Source organism: Mirounga angustirostris, unplaced genomic scaffold (assembly GCF_029215605.1).
Source record: "Mirounga angustirostris isolate CCGP_5_RB_7025 unplaced genomic scaffold, mMirAng1.0.hap1 SCAF_2, whole genome shotgun sequence".
Lineage (NCBI taxonomy): Eukaryota > Metazoa > Chordata > Mammalia > Carnivora > Phocidae > Mirounga > Mirounga angustirostris.
This window is the reverse complement of record NW_026991710.1, coordinates 46,248,557-46,267,637: the sequence shown is the minus strand read 5'-3', so window position 1 is coordinate 46,267,637 and position 19,081 is coordinate 46,248,557. Positions and strand designations below refer to the sequence as shown.

At 37.3% G+C, this 19,081-nt stretch overlaps 1 long non-coding RNA gene across 1 annotated transcript in view; it reads right to left on the bottom strand.

The window, feature by feature from the left end:
• Positions 1-380: 380 nt before the first annotated feature.
• The window catches only part of LOC135362951 (uncharacterized), a 91,343-nt gene continuing 72,642 nt past the window's right edge, over positions 381-19,081 (bottom strand). The window contains exon 3 of the long non-coding RNA XR_010408465.1: positions 381-554. This is a non-coding gene — a long non-coding RNA (uncharacterized LOC135362951). The remainder of the gene's footprint in view (positions 555-19,081) is intronic.

The window sequence follows — 19,081 nt, the reverse complement described above, 5'->3', positions numbered from 1 at the left end:
CTCCAGTAGTACAGCTCCCCCTCCAACTCTTTCCTACCTTAGTGTTCAGTCTATTTCCTTGTTGCCCCAACACCTTCTGACTCTGTTTTCCCTGCATGCATTTTGGTGAGACAGTAATGTTTGATGGCTCTGAAGTGGAAGCAATATCTGTTCCCAAATAAAATACAAATCTGGTAAAGTATTTTTCCCTAGAGAGTAAGCCTTTGTTATGGAGAAAGCTCCCAGTCCATTCACAGTGATTACTCTTCTCTTCCTGCAGGAGCTACAAAGCAATCCTCCTCCAAGCTCTATCTTGGGAACCTTGTAGAATTTCCGGAAATAAAAGTCAAAATAGTGTGGGGAACCCCCCAGGACAAAGGTCCCCAGTTGTTCTTCACTCTACATGCTAGCCTACACCCAGTCTCCAGAAATTCATCAGAATTAGTATTTCATTGTTCTTACCAGTTTGTGCTTCCAGTGACTTCTGTTCCAGGTAAGCAGATCTCAGCTATGACTCTGGATGCTCCTAACTCTCCAGACTTCAAGGAGATAGTCGGCTCTTTTATCTCAGTTCTCTGTTGGGTCCAAAAGAAATCGATGATGTTTAGTTTGTCTAGCTTTTTTCTTATTTTAAAGATGAAAGTGATGGCTTCCAAGCTCTTATTATGTCTGAATTCAAACCAGAAGTCTCAGATAATTCTTAAACAGTCAGGATCTTTCAAAGTAGATGTGCTTAGGAGATTGTGATTTCACTCTAATTGAACAATATAATTTATCACGAAAGGAGGAAAGCATGTGGCATAAACATTATAGAGATAATTCATATATGAGGTATGAAATTGGGCTAAATAATAATTGGAAGGTTTTCCAAACCTGAGATTCCATGATTCTCTAAATTGTGATGAGACAGAGCAAGTCAACCCAAATGAACAAATTCCCCAATAGTATGTTTATCAACATGAGAATGCCTTAGAGCAGGCAGGGGGTTTTAGCTGAAAATCCCTAAATTGAATTCAAGATTATGATGAACTTTCTGAAGCTATATAAAAAACTGTGCATGTAAGAGCGTCTGTGCCTTTTCTCAGGCTAAGAGAATCTATAGCTTTCAACAGAATCTAGAAGAGGTTCATAACTTCTGTAAAATATTAAGAATTAAAAATTTTTATATTGTACCCTGTGTCTAGCTTTGTTCAATAAACAAAAGATATGAGTTGTATAGAAGTTTTATTGCTTCATATTAAGTTATATTCAATTCAGAAATCAGGTATTGTTTATAAGGTAACAGGCACCAAAGGCTGAATGCAACAGATCCTGCCTTAGTGAGGGAGAAAACGGATTAAGCAGAATATTACATCTTTTTGGTAAGAGGTTCAATGCATTCAAAAGTCCAGATATAACAGAGAGGGAACTACAAAGAGTTCAATGGGCTGGGCAATGCGGGATCTCATTTTGTAAACAAAAGGATATTTGGGTGGAAATGCAGGCAGAGGTCAATTCATAAAAGGCCTTGTATACCACGCTAAGGATTTTAAACATCCTGAAATCCATGAAGAGTAACTGGAAGGTATTTTTAACTGAAGAGAGATACATTGTCCATTTAAGTGATAGAAAATTCATTCTGGCCCTTACTGTGAGGAATATATAGGGTAGTAAGGTAGGATACTCAGGCAAAACTGGATTTGAGAAACCCGTCAGATAAATGCTGAGGTAATCCAAGTGAAAAAGGAGTACCTGGACTATGGATATGGCAATAGAATGGGAAGAAACATATGGATTCCAGAGGCATTAAGATGAATACTGGTTATGGTGAGGAGGAAGAGAAAGAAATACAGCCTGACCTTTCTTGTTCCAAGCTTTTGCATTCCCAGGTAGTAATTAGGACTTTCCATCATTAATTTTCAAATTAATTAATTTATTAATTGTTCAAATAAAATAACAATTTTACTCCTAATTTTATTTTTTTTACTATTTTTTCATTGTTATTATTTTTAAAAAATGTTTTCATAGATTTTATTCAAAACTGTAGTGTCAAATGAAATATCAGGTAAATACTTATGTGTACAACAGACACTTGTTTGTATATTTGTTTGATTTGCATTTACTGATGCAAATATGAATGGTGCCTCTGGAAGAGATTTTTTTTTTTCTTTTTTTGCCCCTGGAACAGTTTTGCACTTTTCGGCTAGATTGTTCTTCTCAACATGGTTTAAGCATAAAACACTTGGAAATATTAAACCTGTATCTTTTATCTGTACAGTAAAAAAGAAGACCTGCTTTCCTCTGGTTGTTTCTTCTCTAGATTATCTGAAGTGATGGCTGAATCCTTGAATATGCTGCTCAGTGATGCCATGTTGTGAAATATTGATGATGTATTATTGTGAAGCAGTTTGAGGCACTGATGTGAAAGGTGCTATTCAAACTGAAGTTAGAATTTGTTCTTAGGCAACACATGGCAAGGTTTACCAGCATCTGTAAGCAGCTAATCTCAAGCTCAACTATACTTAAATTGAAAGAGAGATACCTGCTATCACCATCAGAGGCCAAAGTAAAAATAAAAAGAGGAAAAAAAAGCCACTGTACTTCCTAATGAAATATCAAACATAGAAAATAAAAGACTCCAAGATTGAGTTTTATCAGCTTGTAGCACATTTGCAACAAATAATTCCTCTAAGCAACGAGGGCAACTTCCAGAGCATAAGACATTGGATGAGGGACTGACAAGAGCAAAGTAAAATTTTCCTGAGCAAATGACTCTTCAGTGGCTGTTTGTTCTTTCATAACAGTTGTCAGGTCCATGCTGCAGTGTCTTTTATATTACAAATAGGTTATCTGGTTACCTATAGAAATATGTAATATTCTGGTGGAGATAATATTGAAGAGAATGCAGAAAGCATTTTACTACTTCTTACTGCTTTCTAATTTTGGACTTCAAAAATTAATAGGTCAGCAGTGGAGATAAGACACATTTCTCTCTTTCTGGTCCCTGAAGGTAAATGGTTCTTAAAATGCCTCAAAAGAGGGCGCCTGGGTGGCTCAGTTGGTTAAGCGACTGCCTTTGGCTCAGGTCATGATTCTGGAGTCCCGGGATCGAGTCCCACATCAGGTTCCCTGCTCGGTGGGGAGTCTGCTTCTCCCTCTGACCCTCCCCCCCTCATGCTCTCTCTCTCATTCTCTCTCTCTCTCTCTCAAATAAATAAATAAAATCTTTAAAAAAAAAAAGCCTCAAAAGAGTTCATTTCCTGGAACTAAATTATAAGAGGACCCTGGAAAACATCTCTGGAGATACAGTTGTAAAGAGGAAGCCCCAGGGAGAGGGGATTCTGGAGAATGGATCTAAAACTTTTACAAACTAGGCACAAAGAAGGCATTATACACATGTGATAACAACCCTTACCCCATTTTCTCTTCCATTTTTTTAAAAGATTTTTTTAAAAGATTTTATTTATGTATTTGAGAGACAGAGTGAGAAAGAGAGAGAGCACATGAGCGAGCAGGGGCAGAGGGAGAGGAAAAGAGAGAAACAGACTCCCCCGCTGAGCAGGGAGCCCACACAGGGCTTGATCCCAGGACCCTGGGATCATGACCTGAGCTGAAGGCAGACACTTAACCAACTGAGCCACCCAGATGCCCCTACCACTTTCTCTTCCTAACACACTACACAAACTGCCCTATTTCTCCCCATTTAATTGATCATATTAACAGTCTTCACTTCTTTAAAGATTTTAGATGGTAGGGGGTTGAGATGAATGGAATGATTCTAGGCCATCTCACCTGTTGACCACATAGCAAGAATTCTAGAATCTAAATTAGTTATCATTTAGAAATCAGTAGTGGTCCTACAGATGTTGGTGCTGTCCATCCATTTTCTCCATCACCCGTGTAGTACTCAGTACCCTGTAACCTGGGGACTTCCTGCTTCCTTTGCTTAAACTTTACCTCCATTTGGTGGTAGCCTACTTCTCAAAATATATTACAATACAAAATCTCAGAAAACTTGGCTCTTTGTAAACAAGACTTCTGTAGACCACCTTCTCCAATAGATGACAAAGGACTAGTCTTAGAAGAATTCTACCTCCAGTGAGGAGTCCATCAATCATATTTGCATAAATGAAGGAATGGAGGAATATGCCCCTAGAAGAATTATGATGCATGGTGTTTCTTTTTTTCCCTGAAATGCTCTGGGTGGAAATACCAGGTAATTTGTTTAAGAAGTTTAAGAAGTTTTTTTGACCCTCTAAAGTCAAATTCAATTTAATTCAGCAAAATTTTAATTAGTGCCTACTATAAGCCATGCGCTGTACTAAGCAAACAAATGTGAAAAAGACATGGTCTCGATCCTCAAATCCAACAGCAGATAGGTATGAAGACAGTCACTACACAATACTGTGGTATATGCCATAACAAAGGGAGGCTCTAAGACCTCAAACTACACAAATAAGGCAGAAGCTTTCTGTGTTTCTTGAGGATACAGAGAAGACACACAAATGGAATTAGAGCTGAATTTTGAAGGTTATAATCATCAGATGAAAAATAAAAAGCAAACAGAAAAAATATATTAAAATGATATATGCAAAGGTCATTGACAAGAAGGAATAGCAGCATGCTTAGGGACTTTTAAGCAGTACAATGCATCCTGTATTCAGCACACTTGACCCATGCCCTCTAGAGGCAGAGATGACTGATCAGGTTGCATCTACATAATGATGGTTTTATATGCCAAAAGAGGAGTATGGATTTTATTTTGAAGTTAGCTTTTAAGCATAAAGTGATAAAGCCAGGAAATTTAACAGAAATGGTATATATAGTACAGGAAGACAAACTAGAATAGGAAAGATATTGAGAAAGAGAAACCATAATACACTTTTCTAGCTAAAAGCAATGGGCCCTTCAATTTCCAAAGTAATATATACATACATACATTTAAGCATACATAAAAGATTATAAGATTAATTAGTATTTTGGGCACCTGGGTGGCTCAGTTGGTTAAGTGACTGCCTTCGGCTCGGGTCATGATCCTGGAGTCCTGGGATCGAGTCCCACATCAGGCTCCCTGCTCGGAGGGGAGTCTGCTTCTCCCTTTGACCCTCCCCCCTCTCATGCTCTCTCTATCTCAGTCTCTCTCTCAAATAAATAAATAAAATCTTAAAAAAAAAAGAAAAAAAAAAGATTAATTAGCATTTTATTATAATAGAAATTTAACATTTGGCATGAGATCTGGGGTTTAAAGATGTAAATATAAGTAAGCCAAAAGAATTGAGCTTCCTGTTCACATAAAATGATCATTGAAGTATTACCCTCATTACCTCAAAAATGTATTTCTGATTTTAAAGGCATTGAAGAGCAATGCAGGATTTTACTGAATTCTCTTGTAAAGGTGATGGAGGGTTAAGAAGAAAGGTGAGGAATTAAACTACACAAACAGCAAAATTTCCTTAAAATCTTTTGTAGACATCTTTCTTTTGAGAGTTCCTCTTGTCATAGCAGTTGCTTACAAAAAATTTATCCTTTCTCCATTTCTACTCTCCTACTCCACTCTCTACTATTTCACCCATCCACCCATTCCTCCAGCCTCCTTCCACAAAGCACTGTATGCCGTTTCTAATAGAAATGTTAGTTAACTCTCTTGATGGTTTCTTCCAGGTTTCCTCTGACCTCTATCAGCACTAATATCAGATATTAACACTTACCAGCAAAAGCCTGGAAGACTATCAGTATGATGAATACTCTATCTTTAGAAGACAGGAGATGAGGACAGCATTATGAATTCTTTTACATTCATATTTTGTCCTGTTACTAAAGGACAAAAAGCAGTGGAAGGGAAGAGAGTTTTGTGTCCCCGCTGTTAATTGGGTGTGCAAGGAGAACATGTGTGCATAAGCACTCATTTATATTCTGCTCTGTATATAGAGGAAAGGTAAGTAGAACTGTAGTTAGTGTAAGGCACACTTGTGTGGAAGACATGAGATTCAAATTCTGTTCCTTTTAAATTTTTGTAATTTTTGCTATCTTGGCCTCACTTTCTTTATCTATAACCTGAGGGTCATTATAGAATATATTTCAAGGGCTCTTCATAGCAAAGCTACAATTTAGGCATTAATTTTGGTGTCTGAGACCTAGTTTTGAGCTCCCACTCCACTATTGTTAATTAGCTGTGTGGCATTGAGCAGGTCCTGTAATCGTTGCAGGTATATTTACTCCACTGGAATATGGGGAGTCAAGCATCCATCTCAAAAAGAAAACAAAATAATGATGTAAAGCGCTATCTAAACACATTAACTACTATTCTAGGAATCAATTCTCTAGGATTCCAAGTTATGAAAAGAAATACTGATAGTATTTTTACAAGATAATTTTGAATCTATCCCCCTAGCCACATATAGACTTCAACTTAAAATGTTCTTGACAGATGAATAACCATTCTTATTTATGTTAAAGTCTTACTGGGAAAATACTACTATCTCTTTCAATAATATAGTCTACTAATATTTAAATCCAGATCATCTTTTTCTTCGCCTACTTGTGATGGAGAACAACCAGTCATCATTCTCTATATAATAACCTTTCATAAGATGTGCTCAGTATAAATTAATTTTTTATTATTATTACCAAGATGCTGTTGTTATAGTCATGGTACTTAAAACAACAGTTACACAATTCTCTTATCCCTCCATACAGAATCCATTTACTGCATTGCTTCCCTTCACTGCTGATTACTTCAAAGGGATGAAGAGAGCACAGGGAGGCTATGTTCCTTGTTAAGATTAAATAATTAATTGAGTAAATAAAATCAAGGCCAGGAAGAAAGGAACTAACTGCTCCTTATAAATGTTTACTTGGTTTGCCTTGATGTCCACAGGTGATGGTTCTTATCAAAACCTGGATGCTATTTATGACAACATAAGATATTAAGTGGTAAGAAGAATAAACAAGTGAACAAAACACTGATCTCATTAATTAGCCTTAGTTAGTGAGAGACCATTTTTCAGCATCCTCTGCTGACCACAAACAAATACATTTTGAGAGATTTTCTGAACTTGTCTCCATGTTTTGGTATTGTTTGTACAATTTCATATGCTATGGCCTTAATTTGTACTGCATTACTCATCTCCTTTCTGTGATAATCTACACCCTATTCTGTTTTCAAAAGACTTAACAGAATATTCAAATATTTTAGTTTACATTGACTTCTGCCTTCTAGCAATTTCTATCATGCCTAACAATGTAGTATCTATTTATATAATATGGTGCATTACCCTTTGTCAAAAACATATTGTAAATTTTGTTTCTATAACTTTACCTACAAAAACTTGATTCAAGAAAGCATATATAATACTTGTTTTTGTAGCTCCAAAGGCATAGGGAACCAATCCCAGGATTGGCTCTATACCCAATGCTCTACAAATATATTTATTGGTTATTTTCAACCAGGATACTATATTACCTAAATTCAAAGGATGCTATTCATTTAGCATGCAGCATGGAGACATTTGTGCTATGGAAATGGGAGTGGTCAATAAGACCAAATGCAATGGAATACAATATTGATGAGGACCCTGGAGTTATTCCATGATGGGAATTGTTCATAGACTACATTAAGCATTCTTTGAAACTACAGATGAATGATAAAGAAATAGTCATAGTTTTAAGAAAAAGAAATAGTTCATTTTTGCTTTTGTTTCTCTTGCCTTTAGAGATGTGTCTTGCAAGAAGTTGCTGTGTCCAAGGTCGAAGAGGTTGCTGCCTGTGTTCTCCTCTAGGATTTTGATGGATTCCTGTCTCACATTGAGGTCTTTCATCCATTTTGAGTTTATCTTTGTGTATGGTGTGAAAGAATGGTCCAGTTTCATTCTTCTGCATATGAGTGTCCTATTTTCCCAGCACCATTTATTGAAGACACTATCTTTTTTCTATTGGATAGTCTTTCCCAAAGATTAGTTGACCACTGAGTTGAGGGTCCATTTCTGGGCTCTCTGTTCTGTTCCATTGATTTCTGTGTCTGTTTTCATGCCAATACCATGGTGTCTTAACAATCACAGCTTTGTACTATAGCTTGAAGTCAGGTATCATGATGCCCCCAGCTTTGGTTTTCTTTTTCAACATTCCCCTGGCAATTCAGGGTCTTTTCTGGTTCCATACAAATTTTAGGATTGTTTGTTCCAGCTCTGTGGAAAACGTCGATGGTATTTTGATAGGGATTGCATTGAATATGTAGATTGCTCTGGGCAGCATAGAAATTTTAACAGTGTTTATTCTTGAGACAAACCATATGAGACTCTTGAATCTGGGAAACAAATTGGGGGTTGTGAAAAGGGAGGTGGGTGAGGGGATGGGGTAACTGGGTGATGGGCATTAAGGAGGGCACATGATGTGATGAGCACAGGGTGTTATACACAACTAATGAATTGTTGAACATTATATAAAAAACTAATGATGTGCTATACATTGGCTAATTGAATTTAAATAAAAAAAATAAAAAAGAAAAAATAATCACGGTTTTAAGAAAAATGACTATACAGCAATCAATTCATTTTTTAAGAAAATATAGCACCTCTGGCATGATTCAAATTTTCCGGAAACTTAAAGTATCTAAATTTATGAAATTAGACCCAACTTCAAATTCAATTAATCTAGGAATACATCCTTGATACCTTCTCAGTAGCAAAAGCAAAGGGTTATTTCTCTGTGTTCCCTTAACTCTCCTATATACTTCTGGTATGACATTTTATCATCTCCCATTCTAAATTTTATTAGTCTTCCTCATCAGAATTTAAGCTTATCATAATTGCAGTATGGTCAAGTCCATTGGGAATTCAGCTGCATGGTCCAGAGGAGCAGTAAGGCAGAGTGTTGCCCAATCAACTTTGGGAACCTGACTAAAATCAACATCTAACCCCTAAGACAGAAATCAGCAAACCACCAGGCGATGGTCAGGGCTATTCAGGGTTGGTACTAACTAGCATGCAACAAGTGGTAGGAAACATACCATTACTTCAGTTCAATGCAACAGCAGACAGAGGTGCAGCAGTTAGTATACACAGTTTATTATGGAGAGAAGACACATTTAACCAAAACATGTAGCTTATAGAAAAGAGGGTTAATAGAGAACTCCAGGAAGAGGTGGTACTTGTACTACTCTAAAAGGAGTAAGACAAGTGAAAAAAGCATTCTAAACAGGCAATAGCATAAAGATAAGAGGCAGGACCCAGCATGTATGCATAGGAGTTACAAGTGCTCCACAAAGATGAAAAATAAATTCTGGGTTAGAAACTATGGGCAAAAAAAGCTAGAGAGTAAGCAGAGGACAGATTATCATGGGCTTTGCATGCCATGTTAAGAGCCTCAAACATTATCTTGCAGGTAAAGGAAATCATTGAAGCAGTTAGAGAAAGAGTGCCCATATGTCCTGATTTATCCAAGGGCTTCAGGGGGAAAATGATGAGTTTCCTGCAGGACATACAGATTAAACTGTTCAGCAGATAGAAAGATATTGGAGACCAGCGATTGAGGAAAGGAAAAAAAGAGGAGACAATTGCCAGGGCATATATTTGGGATTATCACTTTGTAGGTGTTGGGCATAACTTTGAGACTAGATGAGATCACTAAGAGATCATCTAGTTTTTAAATCAGTGTGGGAGTTTAAAATGCACATTTCTAGGTATACATACTATCCCAACCGTAGGTATTCTGATTCCATCTTTGGGTGGGTCCATAACATCTGTAGTCTTAAAAATATCTTCACTTTATTCTGTTGTGCAAAAAAGATCAAGAACCAATGTTTAAAGGGTTGAATGAAAGAGGGGAATCTGCCAAGAAAACAGATATGGTACAGCTAAAGGGGTCAATGGAAAAAAAGAGAGTGTGGGGTCCCAAAAGATAAGGGAATGCAGAACTTTAAGGAGATCCAGGTTTAGCTCTGGCTTTGCCACTTAGTAACAGTGTAACCAAGCAATTTACATAATCTCTGACTCCTAACTTCCTTGTCAGTAAAATGAGGATAATAATAGTAACTCTCTCATACAGTCTCTATGGGGATAGAATGAGATAAGCATAAAATGCATAGTATAATCAAGACATACCAGACAATGCCAGTAAATGTCTGTTTCATTAATATGAATATTATTATGGATATTGTGATTAAGAGTCTCAAATATTACAGCTGTCCTTTGGACCTGAGTGTTAGTAAATTATCAGCGGTTTTGGCAAGAGTAATTTTGGTAGTGTGCTAAGAACAAAAGCCAAATTATAATGGATTGGAGAATGAAAAAAATAATAAAAAATAGAAAGGAGTGGTAACCATTTTTTTCAAGAAGTTTGGGTGATACAGGTAAAAGCAGAGTTAGATGGTAACCAAAAAGAGACAGATGATATAAGCAGGGCTCTTTTGAGGAATAGAAAAAACTTGAATATGTTTCTAGACAAAGAGGAGCCAAGAGTGACTGGACAGGAAAGATGCATGAGATAGAGAAAATATTTTGTTTTTAGCCCCGAAAGTGCAAGATTTAAGAGATAAAGATCTCAAGTCTCGGGACCTGAAATTAAGGAAGGAGGTAAAGATGGATATGGTATTTGTGGAGATGGGGGAAAATATGGAAAAGTAAAGAAAGACCACAGTTGAAGACATTTTTAAAAAGCATTTTAGGGGTGCCTGGGTGGCTCAGTCATTAAGTGTCTGCCTTCGGCTCAGGTCATGATCCCAGGGTCCTGGGATCGAGCCCCACATCGGGCTCTCTGCTCAGCAGGAAGCCTGCTTCTCCCTCTTCCCCTCTCCCTGCTTGTGTTCCCTCTCTCGCTGTGTCTCTCTCTGTCAAATAAATAAAATCTTTAAAAAAAATAAAAAGCATTTTATTTTACTTTTTTTATACCTTTTTATCTCTTTTGAAATGTTCTTGTATGCTTTATAAAAATGCCCATACGGCTTGAATTGGTTTTTGCCCCTCAGCAGTATGGTAAGTCCTCTTTGCTATATGTGTTAAACCCAGCTAACATTTCTAAGGAATTCCGGTTGCATTGAATGGAAGATTATCACATGGAGCTTAACTGAAGAGCGTAGTGAAGGTTAATATCACTGTTAAGAAAAATGGTTGAAACCCTGAGCGGTCCATGTAAAATGACAGATGATCAGTGCTTGAGTCCAGCTAAAGGACATGAATATTTGCAATAGCTGACAAAAATTCAGGTGCAAAAACAAAAAAGAATTACAACACTGACCAAAGACTGAAATTTTTCTGACTAGGTAGAATGAAAGCTAAGGGGACATGGGAATTAAAGATTCTGGTGAGAGTTTAGCTCAAAAGATTAGTCATTAAGTTTGGAATAGACAAGGAAAGAAGAGAAAGCAGAAGGTGGTTGATAGATTTGGTAGGAAATGGAGCATGCAAACAACTGTGAGACTAAGGAATAGATGGAAGGGCAGCAATAAATAGGGCAGCTTTGATCAATATTTAGTATCCAATCCCCACATGCATTAGGTACCATGTCTAAAGTAACAAGATGAATTATAGACCCACTGACTGCTGAGAGAAAGGTAAAACCTAAAGGATGGGAGGCATCTGCTTCACTCTTTCATTGTAGATTTTGGTTTCCCCTAGGTGATCTCTCAAGGCACAGGTAAAGTGAGACTTCTCTAGTCCTTCTATTTCATCATGTAGGAACAATTCCTTCTTTTCAGAATATCAGAGTTCCAGAGTGTCTACATCTAAAATCACTTCCATTAATATGACTTATTTATAAGCTTTAAACAATAACAGGAAATTTTAGAACTCGGGACATTATACCTTAATTACAAAAGAATTCAATAGAAAAGACCCCTTCAGTCAAAACTCTTGCCGAAATTTGAAACTTCTTGCTCAAAGCTATCTTAAACCCAATGTAACATTAAAGACTTAAAATTCTTTTGGTGTAATAAGATAACCAAGTAGCATATATATTTATTTCTCCAACAGTTGAATGGACTTTTACCTCAATCATTAATTCTCTTGTAAGAGAATAAAATGGAATAATAAATCACCAGTACAGATATGCTGAATCTGATCAATGTTTCTCTTCAGAAGGAGTAAATAATAGAGCAACATCCACTCTGCAGTATTTATGTACCACAGCATTCTGTCACTCAGGTATGGGGATTGATATGGACTGCTGAGAGAAAGCAAGACCTCCTCTCCCCTACAGAACTGCTAAAGCAACAAGTCATCATTTACAGGGCAAATAACACCTCATTCCAGAGCAGTGTAATATGTTCTCAGGAAACAACTGCCCTAATCCTCAACCTCTTCCTCCCATAAGGAAACTAACAGTAGCTTATTTCATTAATCATTCTAACTGGCAGGAGAAAGGGAATAGCATTTAGAAAGGAACTACTCCACAGTGAGCATTTTACATATGTCTTTTTGAAGTAATCCTTAAAACACAACTGTGAAATTACCACACCAATTTCCAAAGAGGAACACTTTAATGTAGAAGCTTCATATAAATTCTAATGTCACACACAAATCAAGCTGGGTTGGAATGCTGATTCTTCTACTGAATGTCTAGTCCCAAATTCCATCTATCTGCTGTCTGCTATAATATGTTTTTTATAAGGAGAAAACATTTTATTCAAAACCCATCATTCCAAAATCAAATGGAATTGCCTATTTCTAGTAAACGCGTCTTCAGACAAAATAGTCATGTCTAGTAATAAAAGCAAGGAATAAAAATGTTTATGGCCAGGTGCCTGGGTGGCTCAGTTGGTTAAGCGACTGCCTTCGGCTCAGGTCATGATCCTGGAGTCCCTGGATCGAGTCCCGCATCGGGCTCCCTGCTCGGCAGGGAGTCTGCTTTGCCCTCTGACCCTATCCCCTCTCATGTGTTCTCTCTCATTCTCTCTCTCTCAAATAAATAAATAAAATCTTAAAAAAAAAATGTTTATGGCCATGTACCCCTCAAGAGACTACCAGAACCTTCAGGAGCCAGTATGTCTATGAGAAGACTCAGGGATACGGTATGTGTATTTTATAAAGTTGCCTAGACTCTCCAGGTGTTTTTGATTGTGTTAGTGCCCCTCTTTCCTCTTCAGACCACATTAGCTGAAAAATCACTCTTCAAATGAGTTAGGTAAAATGCTGTTAAAATAGTTGTCCCTTCTCCAAGCAAGATAGCAAGTGCAGTAAAGTTACACTTAATAAAGAGGCTGATAAATTGAAAAAAGTGGGGGTGAAGAACAGGGAGTTTGCGTAGTTGAAGAGCATGAGGCTGGATCATAAATAAGTTAAGGCACAAGCAAAAGCATGGCAAGACATCCATTATCCTTCCCAGAATTCAGGCTCCTCATCTGTAAAATAAGGAATTGGATGAGATGACCTCAAAGCCTGTCCCAACTGATAAGAATCCATGAGGAATGATACCAGAGGTTTTTGGTTGTTTGTTTTTTATGGTTGAACGAGTTAGGGAATTCTGTAGACTGCTTCTCTTTCTAGGATATCCACAATGCAGAGTAGCATTTAAAGCCCCAAAGACCCATTCAATTTTGCTTAGCCTCATTCTTTTCCAAGTATAATTACATTCTTGTACTCTAGAGGAACATCTGTTCATACTTAAATTATCTGCAGAACAGTTTAGGAAAAGCTAGCTTAGAAAAAAAGAATATAGAAAATATCAATAAATATATATATAAATATTTTGGATATTATAGTAGATAAGAGTGGGGTGATGAGGCTGTGACATGGATAGTATACATGAAAATTTCTTAGAGTAATAGTGGTACTGATTAATAGTGTTTGGGACAAGTTTGAAACTCAAATGCCCATAGGGCCTGGAAGTAAATGTACATCAATGAAGAAGAGAAAAATATAAGATGGTAAATCAGAACTGACTTCCACCTGAGACACAAAAAAGGAACAGGGAATAGTGCAAACTTTAGTGAAGTGGATAATAAAAGCTTCCTTCAGGAGGATAGCTACTACTGTCTGATGTACCAGTTGCCACATAAGACTATGGGTGCTCTTTTGCCAGTGTTCCAATTTCAAAGAAGCTGGAAATTCTTATTTTTAATGGAAAACTCCCACACTTTTAGATACTGGAAAGTAATTCAAATGAAAACACTGTGTTTTCCATTACTTGGGAAGCAAATGACCTGAAGATCAGAAAACATGATGATCTTCAGGTCATCCTTGGCTCATGAGCCGTCTGCCTGTGGTGACTGTCTGTACTATCATATAAACATATTGAGCACTTACTATGGGAATCACCACAAACAAGCACAAGTGAGAGAAGGAGCAATCTTGAATGGAGACTTTATGGTGAGATAATGTTACTTGCTCCCCCCAAAATGACTTCAACTAAGGTTAGTGAAGTGTTACCAGGATGCAGAGTTTGCTCACAGAGGTTCCACAAAGCTCAGTGGGATAAGCTTGTAGTGAGATTGAGAGGTAGCCACAGTTGTAGTGAGGTTAACTTAAAGAGAATGAAATGCAAGGAAATTAAATTTGAAATAATGGAGCCACAGAAGAAAAAACATCAAAGCATCCTTAAAGAATAAACATTCAGGGTACCATGCAGGTGAGTGGTTTACCAAAGATTGTGCTCCTTATAGTGCTAGCATTGGGGGTGGCACAAAAGGCTTCCAAATTCCAGTCTAGTCTTTTTTTGTCAAACCATGATGCTTTAATTATCTAAAAACTATACTTTTACCATAAATTTATTAGATATATTTGAATAAATGCAGTTTTGGATAATACTTTTGTCACCTTTTTCCAGACCATAAAAATGATATAATAGAGTGTCCTTTAAAGCTAACCGCAGGCAGCCAATACTATACATGATAGGATATTAAAATGAGATCCATTGAGTAATTAAATTTTTTTCAACACAGTTAATGTAATTCTGAATTCTGAATCAAGATATGATAAAGCATGACATGAGAAGTTCAGTTAACCCTACTCTTAGTATTTTTTAAAAGTTATCCCAGATGCATTGCTACATTGAAGAATGGATGCAGAGTAGAAGAGAAGTTGAGGAAATCTCATATATAGTCCATAGTAGATATTTCCAAATCTGATTGTATAAGAATAACCTGTGGACCTTTTACTAAACATGATTATAGAAACTCACTGCAGATATTCTGACTTAGTAGGGATTGGATAGGCTGGAGAAATATATACCTTTATAAAACTATATTTCAAAAATTATGCTAAAAATGTATAACATAAAATGTACCAAGTCAAGCATTTTTAACCATGTTAAAATTTACCATGTACAGTTCAGTAGCATTAAGTACATTCATTTGCTATAAAACCACCACCACCATGCCCCTCCAGAACTTTTTAATCTTCCCCAAATGAAATTACTTACCCATTAAACAATAACTCCCCATTCTCCTCTACCCCCCCATAGACAACTGGCATTCTACTTTTTGTCTATATGACTTTGACTACTCTAGGTACCTCGTATAAGTGGAATCATACAATATGTGTCCTTTTGTAACTGGCTTATTTCACTTAGTATTATGTCTTCAAAATTCAACTGTGTTGTAGTATGTCAGAATTTCCTTATTTTTTTAAGACTGAATAATATGCCATTGTATGTATATACTAAATTTTGTTTATTCATTCACCCACCAGTGGACATTGGATTTCTTCTACTTGTTGACTATTATGAGCAATGTTACTGTAAATGTTGGTGTAAAATTTTCTGAGTCCTCACTTTCAGTTCTTTGGAATATATTCAGAAGTGGAATTTCTGAATCATATGGCCATTCTAGATTTAATGTTTTGAGTAGCCAATATATCATTTTCCACAATGACTGCACTATTTATATTCCTACCAGCAATGCACAAGGGTTTCAATATCCTCACACTCTCACTACTTGTTATTTTGTTTTATTTTTTTGATTGTTTGTTTTTTATAATAGCACTCCTAACAGCTGTGAAGTGGTATTTGATAGTGGTTGTAATTTATACTTTCCTAATAGCTAGTGATACTGAGCAACTTTTCATGTGCTTACTGGACATTTAAATATTTTCTTTGGAGAAATGTGTATTCAAGTCCATTGCCCATTTCTAATTGGGTTGTTTGGTTGTTTTCATTGTAGAGTTGAAGGAGTTCTTACATATTTTGACTATTAATCCTTTATCAGATATATGATTTAAAAATATTTTTACCCATTTTTGGGTTGCCTTTTAATTCTGTTAATAGAATCTTTTGATCCACAAAAGTTTTTAATTTTGATAAAGTCCAACTTATCTATTTGTTTTCTTTGCTGCTTGCGCTTTTGGTGTCATATCGAACAAGTAGTTTTCCCTTACACTTTCTTCTAAGAGTTTTATAGTTTTAGTTCTTACATTTAGGTTTCCTGTTCATTGAGTTAATTTTTATATATGGTGTAAGATGAGGACCCAACTTCACATTTTTGCGTGTGGATATCTAGTTTTCCCAACATCATTTGTTCAAAAAAACTGTTCTTTCCCCACTGAATGATCATGGCACTCTTATCAAAAATAATTTGACAGTATATTCAAAGTCTATTTCTGGGCTTCCTATTCTATTCCATTGGTATATATGTCTGTCTTTATACCATACCATTTTGATTATTGTAGCCTTCTAGTAAGTTTTGAAATCAAGAAGAACTTTGTTCCTCATTTTCAGGATTGTTTTGGCCATTTGGAGTCTCTTCAGATTCCATATGAAATTTTGGATGGATTTTTCTATCGCTCTAAAAAGTCACTGGGATTTTGGCACAGGTTGCGTTACATCTGTAGATCACTTTGGGGAAGTACTGACATTTTAACAATAATAAATCTTCTAATCAACAAAGAGGATGTCTTTTCATTTATTTTGTGTCTTTTTAAATTTCTTTCAGCAACGTTTTGTAGTTTTCAATGTACAAGTCTTTCACATCCCTGATCAAGTTTATTCATAAGTATCTTATTCTTTTTGATAGTATTTTAAATTGAATTGTTTTCTTAATTTCCATTTTGAATTGTTCATTGTTAATGTGTAGAAACACAACTGATTTTTGCATATTAATTTTGTATCCTATAACTTTGTTAAATTTCTTACTTGCTTCTTGAAAGTTCCTGGCTTTGGGATTAGGGAGCAAGATGGCGGAGGAGTACGAGACCTGGATTTCGTCTCCTCTCAGGAATTCAGCTGGATAGGGATCAAACCATTCTGAACACCTACAAACCCAACAGGAGATCGAAGAAAAAGAGAGCAACAACTGTCTCATCAGAAAAGCGACCACTTTCTGGAAGGTAGGACGTGCGGAGAAGTGAATCCGCGGGGATATTCGGGAGGATAGACGGCGGGGGAGGGGCCTCCGTTGGCCGCTTCTGGCAAGTGGTAGAACCACGGAGTACAAAGTTGGAACTTTTAAAAGTCTGCTCCGCCGAGGGACGTCACTCTGGTGGCTAAGCGGGGGGTGGAACCCTCCAGGACAGTGTGGTCTCAGGACCCTCAGGGTCACAGAAAGACCGGGGGTGCCTGAGTGCGGCAGAGCTCCCAGGTAACGGAGCAGGGAAGCCGGCGGCAGAGGCGGAGCCCAGGCGCGGGCTCTCAGCTCGGGGTGGCCATAAACCGTGATCCACGGCACAGTCGGGCCCCTGCTCCTCCAGCAGGGACCCAACAAGCGGCAGATCCGGGGAGACTCACCCTCCTCCCCTGGGAGGAGCCGCGCGGGAGTGCACCGCAGGGATCTGCTGGGTTTGGAGACTCCACCCGGGCTCGGGTGCCAGAGATAGAAACGCGCGGTCACAGGCCGGGTGAGCACGGAGTGCGGCCGGAGACCGGGGAGACGGGAGTCACTGACGGCTTTTCTCTGGGGGCTCACTGAGGAGCGGGGCCCCGAGTTCTCGGCTCCTCCGGGGCGGAGCTTGGGAGGCCGCCATTTTCACTCTCCGCCTCCAAAGCTGTAGGGAAAGCTCGCAGGGAACAAAAGCCCCGGAGAGCAAACCCGAGCACATTACTTAGCTGGGAGGGGGCAAGGGCAGAGCAATTCTGCCTCCGGCAGAGGCATTTGGAAACCACGGCAACAGGCCCCTCCCCAGAAGATCAGCAGGGACAGCCAGCCAAGACCAAGTTTACCGATCAATGAGAACGGCAGAACTCCAGCGCTAGGGGACTGCTGCACATAGAATTCACGGCTTTTTTACCATGATTCTTTAGTCTTTTAAAGTTAGTTTTTTTTTTTAACTGTCTTTTTTGTCTTTTTATTTCTTTTTGAATTTTTCTTTTTCCCTTTTTCAACCAACATCTTATCAATCCCTTTTTTAAAAAAAAAATTTTTATTTTTCATTTTTAGAGTCATATTCTATCCCTTCATAGTAGTTACATATTTTTGGCTTATATATATAAGTTGTTCTCTCTTTAAAATTTTGAAATAGTTTCTTCTAAAAGATTAAAATATACCCTAAATCTCTAGTATATGGTGTTTTCTATTCCCCTGCCTGATCACATCCTCTCCCTTTTTTTTTCTTTTTCTTTTTTCTTTTTTTAAATCCTCCTCTTTCTTTTTTCAAACAACTTCTTATCAATTCCTTTTATAAAATTTTTTATAATTTCCATTTTTACAGTCATATTCCATCCCTTCATCATATCAACCCTTATTTTTGTACATATATAAGTTTTTCTTTCTTTAAAATTTTGGGAGGCACTTTCTTCTAAAAGACCAAAATACACCCCAAATGTAGTGTGTGGCACTGATCTATACACCATATAGATCATATTTGATCACATTCCGGTTTTTCTTTTGTTGTTGTTGTTTTGTTTTGTTTGTTTTTGTTTTTATCTTTATCTTTTTCTTTTTCTTTTTTTTTCTTTTTCTTTTTTCTCTCTTTCCCTTTCTTATCCCACTGCTTCAGGTCTTTTCTGATTTGTTTAAAGTATATTTTCTGGGGACGTGGTTACTCTGCTAGCATTTTGTTCTCTCATTAATCTATTCTCCTCTGCACAAAATGACGAGACGGAAAAAATCACCTCAACAAAAAGAACAAGAGGTAGTACCGACTGCCAGGGACCTACTCAATATGGACATTAGTACGATGTCAGATCTAGAGTTCAGAATCACCACTTTAAAGATACTAGCTGGGCTTGAAAAAAATATGGAAGTTATTAGAGAAACCCTTTCTGG